Here is a 14302-nt window from a genome sequence, read left to right on the forward strand (position 1 = left end):
CCTGCTCTTATTCCTTTTATCTGTCACATTCTCAACCTCTCACTTTCCACTGCGACTGTCCCTGCTGCCTTTAAACATGCTATGGTCACACCTCTCCTTAAGAAGCCTTCACTTGACCCTACTTGTCCCTCTAATTACCGACCCATCTCCCTCCTTCCTTTTCTCTCCAAATTACTTGAGCGTGCTGTTCACCGCCGCTGCCTTGATTTTCTCTCCTCACATGCTATTCTTGACCCATTACAATCTGGTTCTCGCCCTCTCCACTCAACCGAAACTGCGCTTACTAAAGTCTCCAATGACCTATTACTGGCTAAATCCAGAGGTCAATATTCCATCCTCATTCTTCTTGATCTTTCCGCTGCTCTTGACACTGTCGATCACAGCATACTTCTCGATACCCTGTCCTCACTTGGATTCCAGGGCTCTGTCCTTTCCTGGTTCTCTTCCTACCTCTCCCTCCGCACCTTTAGTGTTCACTCTGGTGGATCCTCTTCTACTTCTATCCCTCTGCCTGTCGGCGTACCTCAGGGTTCTGTTCTTGGTCCCCTCCTCTTTTCTATCTACACTTCTTCCCTTGGTTCATTAATCTCATCCCATGGCTTTTCCTACCATCTCTATGCTGATGACTCCCAAATCTACCTTTCTACCCCTGATATCTCACCTTGCATCCAAACCAAAGTTTCAGCGTGGTTGTCTGACATTGTTGCCTGGATGTCTCAACGCCACCTGAAATTAAATATGACCAAAACCGAGCTTCTCATTTTCCCCCCCAAACCCACCTCCCCGCTCCCCCCGTTTTCTATTTCTGTTGATGGCTCTCTCATTCTCCCTGTCTCCTCAGCTCGAAACCTTGGGGTCATCTTTGACTCTTCTCTCTCCTTCTCTGCTCATATCCAGCAGACCGCCAAAACTTGTCGTTTCTTTCTTTACAACATCCGTAAAATCCGCCCCTTTCTTTCCGAGCACTCTACCAAAACCCTCATCCACACCCTTGTCACCTCTCGTTTAGACTACTGCAATCTGCTTCTTGCTGGCCTCCCACTTAGTCACCTCTCCCCTCTCCAGTCGGTTCAAAACTCTGCTGCCCGTCTCATCTTCCGCCAGGGTCGCTTTACTCATACTACCCCTCTCCTCAAGACCCTTCACTGGCTCCCTATCCATTTTCGCATCCTGTTCAAACTTCTTCTACTAACCTATAAATGTATTCACTCTGCTGCTCCCCAGTATCTCTCCACACTCGTCCTTCCCTACACCCCTTCCCGTGTACTCCGCTCCATGGATAAATCCTTCTTATCTGTTCCCTTCTCCACTACTGCCAACTCCAGACTTCGCGCCTTCTGTCTCGCTGCACCCTACGCCTGGAATAAACTTCCTTAGCCCCTACGTCTTGCCCCATCCTTGGCCACCTTTAAATCTAGACTGAAAGCCCACCACATTGCTTTTGACTCGTAAGCACTTGTAACCACTCGCCTCCACCTACCCTCCTCTCTTCCTTCCCGTTCACATTAATTAATTTGATTTGCTTACTTTATTTATTTTTTGTTTATTAGATTGTAAGCTCTTTGAGCAGGGACTGTCTTTCTTCTATGTTTGTGCAGCGCTGCGTATGCCTTGTAGCGCTATAGAAATGCTAAATAGTAGTAGTAGTAGTAGTAGTAATTGAGCGAAGTCGCTTCAATCGCAAAAATTGGCCTACGGGTATATTGTCCCATAATTGTTTTGGATGGAAGCTTGAATAATGTGAATCGTTGTATTGATATGTCCCTGAGTTACTGTGATGTTGATATCCAAAATATTAATCTGATTTTGATCCCATTGTGCTGTGAACTTCAAATGTCTGTCCATCTGATTGAGATGATCAATGAACCTATATAGGAAACCAGAAAGAAATAGGATGTCTGCATAATCTAGTATATAAGATCTCATAGAAGTTGTATAACAGAAGCATTAATTCATGCAATGTTTAGGCGTCCCAATATTATGCATGATCCTTATTTTGTTTGATACGTGTGCGATCAATAGTGCATGCGAGATCTCATTATAGAAGCTTAATATGCTGGATAAGTATGTACATACTTTGTGGACTTTCAAGGAATGCCTAATGTGCAATGATGGTTCCATTGATTCTACCACTTATCCCTCATGGGAGATCATGGTAAGAAAGGATAGAACTGAACACATTAAATTTTGTGAAAATAAAAATAATTCATAATGTTTTTAAGCTAAGGTGATATAAATTAAATTTTAACTGCCAGTCCCTCGACAATTCTTCTAACGTTTGAAGATCCCTTCTCATTGTTTCTACTCCCTCCAGGGTATCCACTTTATTGGATATCTTCGTGTCATCCGCAAAAAGGCACACCTTTCCTTCCAACCCTTCAGCAATATCTCTTACAAATATATTAAACAGAATAGGCCCCAGCACTGACCCCTGGGGAACTCTACTACTCACCTTCCTTTCCTTTGGGCAGATTCCATTTACCAACACCCTCTGTCACCTGTCGGTCAACCAGTTTCCTATCCAGTTCACCACTTTGATCCTAAGTTCAGCCCTTTCAGTTTATTCAGTAGTCTTCTGTTGGGGAACATATCAAAGGCTTTGCTGAAATCCAAGTAACATAGTAACATAGTAGATGACGTCAGAAAAAGACCTGCACGGTCCATCCAGTCTGCCCAAGAAGATAAATTCATATGTGCTACTTTTTTTTATTTGTACTGTCCTCTTCAGTGCACAGACCGTATAAGTCTGGCCAGCCCTATCCCCGCCTCCCAACCACCAGCTCTGGCACAGACCGTATAAGTCTGCCCAGCACTATCCCCGCCTCCCAACCACCAGCTCTGGCACAGACCGTATAAGTCTGCCCAGCACTATCCCTGCCACCCACCACCGGCTCTGGCACAGACCGTATAAGTCTGCCCAGCACTATCCCCGTCTCCCAACCACCAGCTCTGGCACAGACCGTATAAGTCTGCCCAGCACTATCCCTGCCACCCACCACCGGCTCTGGCACAGACCGTATAAGCCTGCCCAGCACTATCCCCGCCGCCCAACCACCAGCCCCGGCACAGACCATATAAGTCTGCCCAGCACTAGTCCCCCCTCCCAACCACCAGCTCTGCTACCCATTCTAGGCTAAGCTCCTGAGGATCCCTTTCTTCTGCACAGGATTCCTTTATGTTTATCCCACGCATGTTTGAATTCCGTTACCGTTTTCATCTCCACCACCTCCCGCGGGAGGGCATTCCAAGCATCCACCACCCTCTCCGTGAAAAAATACTTCCTGACATTCTTCTTGAGTCTGCCCCCCTTCAATCTCATTTCATGCCCTCTCGTTCTACCACCTTCCCATCTCCGGAAAAGGTTCGTTTGCGGATTAATACCTTTCAAATATTTGAACGTCTGTATCATATCACCCCTATTCCTCCTTTCCTCCAGGGTATACATGTTCAGGTCCACAAGTCTCTCCTCGTAAGTCTTGTAACGCAAATCCCATACCATCCTCGTAGCTTTACTTTGCACCGCTTCAATTCTTTTTACATCCTTAGCAAGATACGGCCTCCAAAACTGAACACAATACTCCAGGTGGGGCCTCACCAACGACTTGTACAGGGGCATCAACACCTCTTTTCTTCTGCTGGTCACACCTCTCTCTATACAGCCTAGTAACCTTCTAGCTACGGCCACCGCCTTGTCACACTGTTTCATCGCCTTCAGATCCTCAGATACTATCACCCCAAGATCCCTCTCCCCATCCGTACCTAGCAGACTCTCACCGCCTAACACATACCCCTCTCTTGGATTTCTACTCCCTAAGTGCATCACTTTGCATTTCTTCGCATTGAATTTTAATTGCCAAACCTTTGACCATTCTTCTAGCTTTTTCAGATCCTTTTTCATGTTTTCCACTCCCTCCGGGGTGTCCACTGTGTTACAAATCTTAGTATCATCCGCAAATAGGCAAACTTTACCTTCTAACCCTTCGGCAATGTCACTCACAAATATATTGAACAGAATCGGCCCCAGCACCGATCCCTGAGGCACTCCACTAATCACCTTTCCCTCCTCCGAGCGAACTCCATTCACCACCACCCTCTGGCGCCTGTCCGTCAACCAGTTCCTAATCCAGTTCACCACTTTGGGTCCTATCTTCAGCCCATCCAGTTTATTTAAGAGCCTCCTGTGGGGAACCGTGTCAAAAGCCTTGCTGAAATCTAAGTAGATTACGTCTATAGCACGTCCACGGTTCAATTCTCCGGTCACCCAATCAAAGAATTCAATGAGATTCGTTTGGCACGATTTCCCTTTGGTAAAACCATGTTGTCTCGGATCTTGCAACTCATTTTCTTCCAGGAAATTCACTATCCTTTCCTTCAGCATCGCTTCCATTACTTTTCCAATAATCGAAATGAGGCTTACCGGCCTGTAGTTTCCAGCTTCTTCCCTATCACTACTTTTGTGAAGAGGGACCACCTCCGCCGTTCTCCAATCCCTCGGAACCTCTCCCATTTCTAAGGATTTATTAAACAAATCTTTAAGAGGACCCGCCAGAACCTCTCTGAGCTCCCTCAATATCCTGGGGTGGATCGCGTCCGGTCCCATGGCTTTGTCCACCTTTACTTTTTCTAGTTGTTGATACACACTCTCTTCCGTGAACGGTGCTATATCCACTCCATTCTCAAATGAACTTTTGCCAGTCCATCGTGGTCCTTCTCTGGGATTTTCTTCAGTAAAAACAGAACAAAAGTATCTATTTAGCAAATTTGCCTTTTCTTCATCATTATCTACATAGCGGTTTGCAGTATCTTTTAGTCTCACAATTCCCTTTTTAGTCATTCTCCTTTCACTAATATACCTGAAGAAATTTTTGTCACCCCTTCTTACCCTTCTAGCCATTTGTTCTTCCGCTTGCGCTTTCGCCAGACGTACCTCTCTCTTGGCTTCTTTCAGTTTCCTCCGGTATTCCTCCCCGTGTTCCTCGTCTTGAGTTTTTTTGTATTTCTGGAATGCGAACTCTTTAGCCTTTATTTTCTAAGCCACTTGCTTGGAGAACCATAGCGGTTTCCTTTTTCTCCTGCTTTTATTTACTTTCCTTACATAAAGGTTTGTGGCCCTATTTATAGCTTCTTTCAGCCTGGACCACTGTCCTTCCACTTCTCGTACAGTTCTAGGGTAGGAAAAGCCACAAATATAGCCAGCACAAATCTTATCTGAGTTTCTCTCAGCCAGAGACCAGCAACACAGCTCTCCACAGAAAACACACTTGTGCTTTTAAAATGGCTGCAGAAAAAAACACCAGGTGAACTGAGATAGATGGGGTGGGGGAAGGAAGGAGCTCAGAAACTTGGCAAAAGAAAGATTTCTAATACTTGCTGGCAGTTTGAAATCAGAAATCTAGTTTTCAGATTCACAGATATCAATAAACCAGTTTGAAACACAGTCAGATTATACAAACAGATCAAACAGGGCTTTTTTTTTTTTTTAAATCTTTTTAGGAAAATATATCTGCAGGGACACAGACAGACAAGGATAGTAGGTAGAGATGTGCAAAAAACCCACAGTTCTAGGGTAGGAAAAGCCACAAATATAGCCAGCACAAATCTTATCTGAGTTTCTCCCAGCCAGAGACCAGCAACACAGCTCTCCACAGAAAACACACTTGTGCTTTTAAAATGGCTGCAGAAAAAAACACCAGGTGAACTGAGATAGATGGGGTGGGGGAAGGAAGGAGCTCAGAAACTTGGCAAAAGAAAGATTTCTAATACTTGCTGGCAGTTGAAATCAGAAATCTAGTTTTCAGATATTAATAAACCAGTTTGAAACACAGTTTGAAACACAGTCAGATTATACAAACAGATCAAACAGGGCTTTTTTTTTTTTTTTTAAATCTTTTTAGGAAAATATATCTGCAGGGACACAGACAGACAAGGATAGTAGTTCTAGGGTAGGAAAAGCCACAAATATAGTAGGTTGCATCTAGCGCACATCCTTCATCCAGATCTTTGGTCACCCAGGCAAAGAAGTCAATAAGATTCATTTTGCAGGATATTCCTTTGGTAAAGCCATGTTGCCTTGGATCCTGTAACCCGCTGGCTTCTAGAAAGTTAACTATCCTTTCTTTCAGCAGCGACTACATTATTTTTCCTACCACCGACGTGAGACTTACCGGTCTATAGTTTCCCACTTCTTCCCTATCTCCACTTTTCTGAAGAGGGCCTTGAATCCAATTGATTGAAAATTCTTCAGGAAACAAAACACTTCTTGGAATCACTGTGGATTGAAATTCCATGTGTAAAAGGGAAAAAGATAGTGATAGGAGTGTACTACCATCCACCTGGCCAGGATGAACAGATGGATGTAGAAATGTTATCAGAAATTAGGGAAGCTAACAAACTGGGAAACACAATAATAATAGGTGATTTTAATTACCCCGATATTGACTGGGTAAATGTAACATCAGGGCATGCTAGGGAGGTATAATTCCTTGACGAAATCAAGGACTGCTTTATGGAGCAGTTGGTACAGGAACCAAGAAGAGATGGAAACATTTTAGACCTAGTCCTTAGTGGAGCACATGATCTGGTGCAGGAGGTACTGGTGCTGGGGCCACTTGATAACAGCGATCATAATATGATCAGATTTGATATCAGCTTTGGAGTAAGTACACACAGGAAATCCAATACGTTAGCATTTAACTTTCAAAAAGGAGACTATGATAAAATGAAAAGAATGAGGAGTGGCTGCAAGGTCAAAATTTACATCAGGCATGGAAGCTGTTCAAAAATACCATCCTGGTAGCCCAGGCCAAATATATTCCGCGTATTAAAAAAGGAGGAAGGAAGACCAAACAACAGCCAGCATGATTAAAAAGTGAGGTGAAGGAAGCTATTAGAGCTACATGAAAATCCTTCAGAAAATGTAAAAAGGATCCAACTGAAAACAATAAGAAACAGCATAAGGAATTGCAGGTCAAATGCAAAGTGCTGATAAGGAAGGCAAAGAGGGACTTTTAAAATTAGATTGCGTTGGAGACAAAAATATAAAGTAAAAAAGTTTTTAGATATATTAAAAGCAAGAAGCCAGCAAAAGAATCGGTTGGACCGTTAGATGACTGATGGGTAAAAGGGGCACTCAGGTAAGACAAAGCCATAGTGGAGAGAGAAAATGAATTCTTTGCTTCGGTCTTCACCAAGAAAGATTTGGGTGAGACACCGGTGCCAGAAATGGTACTTAAAGCTGACGAGTCAGAGAAACTGAATGAAATCTCTATGAACCTGTAGGATGTAATGGTTCAATTTGACAAATTGAAGAGTAGCATATCTCCTAGATCAGATGGTATTCATCCCAGAGTACTGATAGAATTGAAAAGTGAACTTACAGAACTATTGTTATTAATATGTAATTTATCTTTAAAATCAAACATGGTATTGGAAGATTGGAGGATGGCCAAAGTAATACTGACTTTTTAAAAAGGTTCCAGAGGAGATCCAGGAATTTATACACCGGTGAGACTAACATCGGTGCCGGGCAAAATGGTAGAAACAAAAATTAAAATAAAAAATAAATAAAAAACAAAATTACAGAGCATATTCAAAAGCATGGATTAATGAGACAAAGCCAACACAGATTTAGTGAAGGGCTATCTTGCCTCACCAATCTATTACATTTCTTTGAAGGGGTGAACAAACATATGGATAAAGGTGAGCCGGTTGATATTGTGTATCTGGATTTTCAAAAGGCGTTTGACAAAGTACCTCATGAAAGACTCCAAAGAAATTGGAGAGTCAAGAACACCGAATCCGTATAAAGTCAAGGACTAAAGACAGAGGCTAGCAAGTGGGTTTCACCTCATGGTCAGGCAAGGCAACAGCAGAGAAAGGCTGGTCAGCAGGTGGTAGCTCTATCCAGGCAGGTAAGCATGCAGGGGAGGAGCCACCTATTTAATGAGCCATTGTCCTGTGGCCAGCTCAGCTGGCCAAAGCAGTTATCTTCTCAAGCTGCATCAGTTAACAGCTAAATTTCCCCTGATTGTTTACTTTGTATCCTTTTTATATCTTTTCCTCAGAAATTTAAGAGTTTTGTCTTTGGGAGCCGAAGGTCATGGCTCTTGATCCCATAGATGTTTTCTTTGTATCCATTAAGGTCCCCAGCACAATAAACAAAAATTGTTGTGAACAGTTGTTTTGTCTCTGTTAGCCTTGATGTGTCAGCAATCTGCTTGAGTCCTATTACAGGAACAATCCTCTGCATGGAATAGTGCTTCATTGTAGTGCTACATGCTTTATCCCTACAATCCTCCCTCTTTCAAGGATTTTAGTTTTAAAAGTAGCTAAAGGGCTAGGGCTTGAAACACTATCTAATGGACAACTGTGTGTGTACTCTTGCCCACTAAGACATATACAGTAACTTGATTATGAACAGATACTATCAGTACAACATATGCAAGTTCAGTGGTAAAGTAATGCAAATGCAATAATCTTAACAACATAGATGAACATGAAAGCATATGAAATGATATCAAGGGTTATTGTTTTATTGCATGCAATTTAAATGACCTCGGTCAATGTCCAAGAGGAAACCAAGTGATGCAAAAATCTCAATGACTGTCCATAGAAATCAAAAGACTTATCAGTTCATTGGAAAAGAAATGTCACTTGTACCATGATAATGATGATGGGATGATATTAACCACATGGATGATAAAGGTTAAGGCATCAAATAAATATAACATGTCCAGCAGGCAACATTCTAGCACCCTGTACGTAGTCCATCTGGATGACTAGATACTGGATATGTTTTTTTTTTTAGCCTTGTAACAAATGCTACCAATAATTACCGTAGTTCACAGCCAAGTATTATAAAAATAGAGCAATTATTTATATTTACAAGAGCAGCAAAGATGATGTACAAAGAAGGCAAGAATAAAGACACAGGAAGCCAACTCTGTCCTTGTGGATGACGTACACATAACATTGTTATCCCCATTGTTGTTACTTCAGGGGCCACAATTGGCACCACATTGAAGAGGCATCTTGGTAAAGAGCCAGGGTTTTATAAACAACTAGTAAATAAGGCCCGTTTCTGACACAAATGAAACGGGCGCTAGCAAGGTTTTCCTCGGAGTGTGTATGTTTGAGAGAGTGTGTATGAAAGTGACTGTGTGTATGAGAGAGAGTGAATGTGTGAGTGTGTGTGTGTGACAGAGAGAGAGTGATTCTGGGTGCGAGTGTGTGTGTGAGAATGAGTGTGTGTGTGTGAGAATGAGAGTGTGTGCGAGTGCGTATGTGAGGCACAGTGACTGTGAGAGAGTGTGTTCAACACAGATACACTGTGTGAGAGAGTGTGTGTGACACAGAGTGTGAGAGACTATCAAGCTTATTTTCGAAAGTGATCGCCGGCCATAAATCGGGAGATGGCCGGCGATCTCGCAAGAGCGGCCAAATCGATATAATCGAAAGTGGCTTTTTTGACAGTATCCCCGCTTTCCCGTCACCTCGCCGACAAAAGTTCAAGGGGGCGTGTCAGCGGGACATGGGCAAGCATGGGCGTGGCTACCAGATGGCCGGCTTTCGCGGATAATGAAAAAAAAACGGCGTTCAGCAGTATTTCGTCAGGTTTACTTGGTCCTTTAATTTTCATGACCATGCCTCAAAAAGGTGCCCCAACTGACCAGATGACCACTGGAGGGAATGGGGGATGACCTCCCCATAATCCCCCAGTGGTCACCAACCCCCTTCCATACTAAAAAAATAAAACTAAAATACTTTTTTGCCAGCCTGTATGCCAGCCTCAAATGACGTACCCACCTCCATGACAGCAGAATGTGTTGTATCCTCCGACAACCTTTCCCTGGTTGCGATGTGGCTCTCAGGTGAGTGTGACACCTTTTCTGTTAGGTGCACTGCAGAGTCACATCAGCAATGCATTGTGGTGGGTGTAGGGTAGTGGGCTCTACTCCCATGGTGCTTTTCCCCCTGCTAACTGGGTCAGAGTGTGTCCAGTTTTGTTTCCGGTAGTCCATTAGGTAGTGGCCATTTTTGTCAGCCACTTTTAGATCCCTTTCATGTGTTACCCACGTTAGAGAACTTAGTTATTACCTTGAATGTTGCCCCTCTCGAGCCATGCAGTGATTCTGTTCTCTCCCCTGTCCCTCCTCCAGCCACCCAGCGATTATGCTGTGTCCCCTGCTCCCCATCCAGCCACCCAGCGATTATGCTCTCTGTCCTGCCCCCCTCCAGCCACCCAGTGATTATCCTGTATCCCCTGCCCCCCCCCCTCGAGCCAAGCAGTGATTATGCTCTCTCCCCTGCCCCCCCTTCAGCCACCCAGCAATTGTGCTCTCTGCCCTGGCCCCCCTCCAGCCACCCAGCGATTGTCCTATGTCCCCTGCCCCCCCTGCAGCCACCCTGTGATTCTCCTCTGTCCCCTGCCCCCCCCAGTCACCCAGTCGAAGCAGCGGCGTTATTGTAAGCCATGGCCGTCCACGGAGTCAGCTTCTGAACGGAGCCCGTTCATTCCCTCAGTCCTCCTGCGTTGTTACCTGCCCTTGACGTCATCACGTTTTGATACGAGGGCGGGGCATAGAGAGATGTGACACCCTTACAGACTTACGAACCCTGAAGCCACGGAGTCAGCTTCAGAACGTTGGAGGTGCGTTTTATTATAGTAGATGTGCAGTTTTGCCAGTCAAAGTGTCTCTCCAGCTGTAAGGGTAATTCCAAGAGTCAGTGGCAGTTCTAGCCATGACATCAGCAGAATCATGTTAACAATCTTTATCCTCAAGGTCAAGGCTTTAGATATGGAAAATCTCAGTCTGCCTATGATCATCAGGTTATTGTTGCTGGATGGTGCCATGTAGTATATTCCCATATATCTTTATTACATAGGAACACACAGATATTGCTTCATCGTGATTTTGACAATTATAGTACTGCTAAATGTTCATGCACTGTACAAGTAATGTCCATTGTGCATAGGTAACACCAGGCTGTGATCAGTCCTCTGGTTTTGCGGAAAGCTGGTAACCATGGTAAAATCAAAGTCCAGACAATACATGTTAACAGTGGAACATAACACATGGAAAATATATAATGAGGCAGTACAATGCAAATCTTATATCATATATAACTATGAGTGGCAAACTTTATATCATACATAACTATGAGTGTCAACAACAGGCAAATTATATACTGTATTGTGTATATTGCATCTCAAAAAAGATTTGCAGGTGAATTTTCGAAAGAGAAGGACGCCCATCTTCCGACACAAATCGGGAGATGGGTGTCCTTCTCTCAAGGTTGCCCAAATTGGCATAATCGAAAGCCGATTTTGGGCATCCTCAACTGCTTTCCGTCACGGGGACGACCAAAATTCATGGGGGCGTGTCAGCACTGTACTGAAGGTGGGACTGGGGCATGATTAAGAGATGGGCGTCCTCGACCGATAATGGAAAAAAGAAGGGCGTCTCTGACGAGCATTTGGACGACTTTATTTGGTCCATTTTTTTTCACGACCAAGCCTCAAAAAGGTGCCCAAACTGACCAGATGACCACCGGAGGGAATCAGGGATGACCTCCCCTTACTCCCCCAGTGGTCACCAACCCCCTCCCACCCTCAAAAAAACTTTAAAAACATTTTTTGTCACTTTAAAAACATTTTTTGCCAGCCTCTATGCCAGCCTCAAATGTCATACCCAGCTCCATGACAGCAGTATGCAGTTTCCTGGAGCAGTTTTTAGTAGGTGCAGTGCACTTCAGGCAGGCGGACCCAGGCCCATCCCCCTACCTCTTGTGGTGGTAAATGTTGAGCCCTCCAAACCCCCCCAAAACCCACTGTACCCACATGTAGGTGCCCCCCTTCACCCATAAGGGCTATGGTAGTGGTGTACAGTTGTGGGGAGTGGGTTATGGGGGGGTTGGGGGACTCAGCACCGAAGGTAAGGGAGCTATGCACCTGGGACCAATTTGTGAAGTCCACTGCAGTGCCCCCTAGGGTGCCCGGTTGGTGTCCTGGCATGTGAGGGGAACCAGTGCACTACGAATGCTGGCTCCTCCCATGACCAAATGCCTTGGATTTGGTCATTTTTCAGATGGGTGTCCTCAGTTTCCATTATCATAGAAAACTGGGGGCGACCATCTCAAAAATGACCTAAGGACGACCATCTCTAAGGTCGACCTAAATTTGCTGATTTGGGCGTCCCTGACCGTATTATCAAAATGAAAGATGGACGCCCATCTTGTTTCGATAATATGGGTTGCCCCGCCCCTTTACAGGACCGTCTTGTGAGGCAGGGGCGTAGCCAGACTTTGACGGGAGGGGGGTCCAGAGCCCATGGTGAGGGGGCACATTTTAGCCCCCCCGGCAGTGCCGCCCCCCCAGCCATTATCGACTCCCCCCGCCGCCGCCGCCGCCACTGCTAACTTTGATAACTTTCTGCTGATGACCCTCTTGACCTCCTCCTGCAGCCAACCCTCCCCTGCCATCGCCGTGGGCTACCTTTGCTGGCGGGGGACCCGTGAAGGCTTCGTTGTTTCTGACGTCCTGCACATACAACATGCAGGACATCAGAAACAGAACAAAGCCTTTGCGGGAAGAAGAGGACCCCCTCATCTGGTGGGGATTGGGGTCCCCTGCCAGCAAAGGTAGCCCACGGCGGGGGAGGGTTGGCGGCGGGAGAGGGGGTCGAGAGGGTCGTTGGCAGGGGGGTCCAGGGCCAAATCTACAGGGACCCAGGCCCCCCTGGCCCCACGTAGCTAAGCCACTGCTGCGAGGACGCCCTCATAAAAACTTGGGTGCCCCGTTCGATTATGCCCCTCATAGTGGAATTAGAAAAGGTACAAAGAAGGGTGACGAAAATGATAAAGGGGATGGGATGACTTCCCTTTGAGGAAAGGCTGAAACAGCTAGGGCTCTTCAGCTTGGAGAAAAGACGGCTGAGGGGAGATATGATAGAGGTCTATAAAATAATGAGTGGAGTGGAGTGGAACGGATAGATGTGAATCGCTTGTTTACTGTTTCCAAAAATACTACGACTAGGCGGCAGACAATGAAGCTACAAAGTAGTAAATTTAAAACATATCAGAGAAAATATTTCTTCACTCAACATGTAATTAAACTCTGGAATCCAGAGTTGCCAGAGAATGTGGTAAAAGCAGTTAGCTTAGTGGGGTTTAAAATGGTTTGGATAGCTTCCTAAAAGAAAAGTCTATAAGCAATTATTAAAATGGACTTGGGAAAATCCACTGCTTATTTCTAGGATAAGCATCATAAAATGTATTGTATACTGTTTTGGGATCTTGCCAGGTAATTGTACCCTGGATTGGCAACTGTTGGAAACAGGATGCTGAGCTTGATGGACCTTCAGTCTGTCCCAGTATGGCAACACTTATGTTTTCAATGACAGGTAAAAACCACACAGTGTGTAGAAATACCTGGGCATTTCTTTGACGCTTGGATGTATAGGTGGCATGTAATAAGGCTGCTTGATTTAAGACAACTTTATTGAAGTGGTATTTTGGAAGGGAAATACCATAGATGATGTGGATAGAAAAACTCCTCCCCATTTATTTGCACTAAAGATATCACTTAAACAACAAGCTACCAAGCGGAGTACTCCTATATAGAAATATATGACACTTGGAAATACATGACAGGTGTGTTAGTGCAAGTCACTTTAAAAATGTGAGTATGAAAAATAGGTACCTTAAAAAAATTAGTTTCCATATGCATAATTAGGACTGCATTAGAGGTTCTGCTCTGTATTCACTTGATAAGGGCGTCTCAAGGGCAAAAAACATGAGACCAACAGAGACCCCTGTCCTGACAAGGCCCAGGCCTAACTGCAAGTCCACATCATACTTGTAAGTACATAAACCTTTATAGTCAATTCAAGTTTGACTATTTACAAACTACCTTTAGATTGTTTCATTTTACATATGCACTGGTGCATTGTGTCAGCTGGTGGTGCTGAACTAAACCCTTTCTGATCGGCAGACGGGAATTTATGGAGCAAGTGCAAGGTGTTGCATGTGGGAAAAAAGAACCCGAATTATAGCTACATCATGCAAGGTTCCACGTTAGGAGTTACGGACCAAGAAAGGGATCTGGGTGTCGTCGTCGATAATACGCTGAAACCTTCTGCTCAGTGTGCTGCTGCGGCTAGGAAAGCGAATAGAATGTTGGGTATTATTAGGAAAGGTATGGAAAACAGGTGTGAGGATGTTATAATGCCATTGTATCGCTCCATGGTGCGACCGCACCTTGACTATTGTGTTCAATTCTGGTTGCCGCATCTCAAGAAAGATA

Source organism: Microcaecilia unicolor, chromosome 8 (assembly GCF_901765095.1).
Source record: "Microcaecilia unicolor chromosome 8, aMicUni1.1, whole genome shotgun sequence".
In the NCBI taxonomy this organism is placed as follows: Eukaryota; Metazoa; Chordata; class Amphibia; order Gymnophiona; family Siphonopidae; genus Microcaecilia; species Microcaecilia unicolor.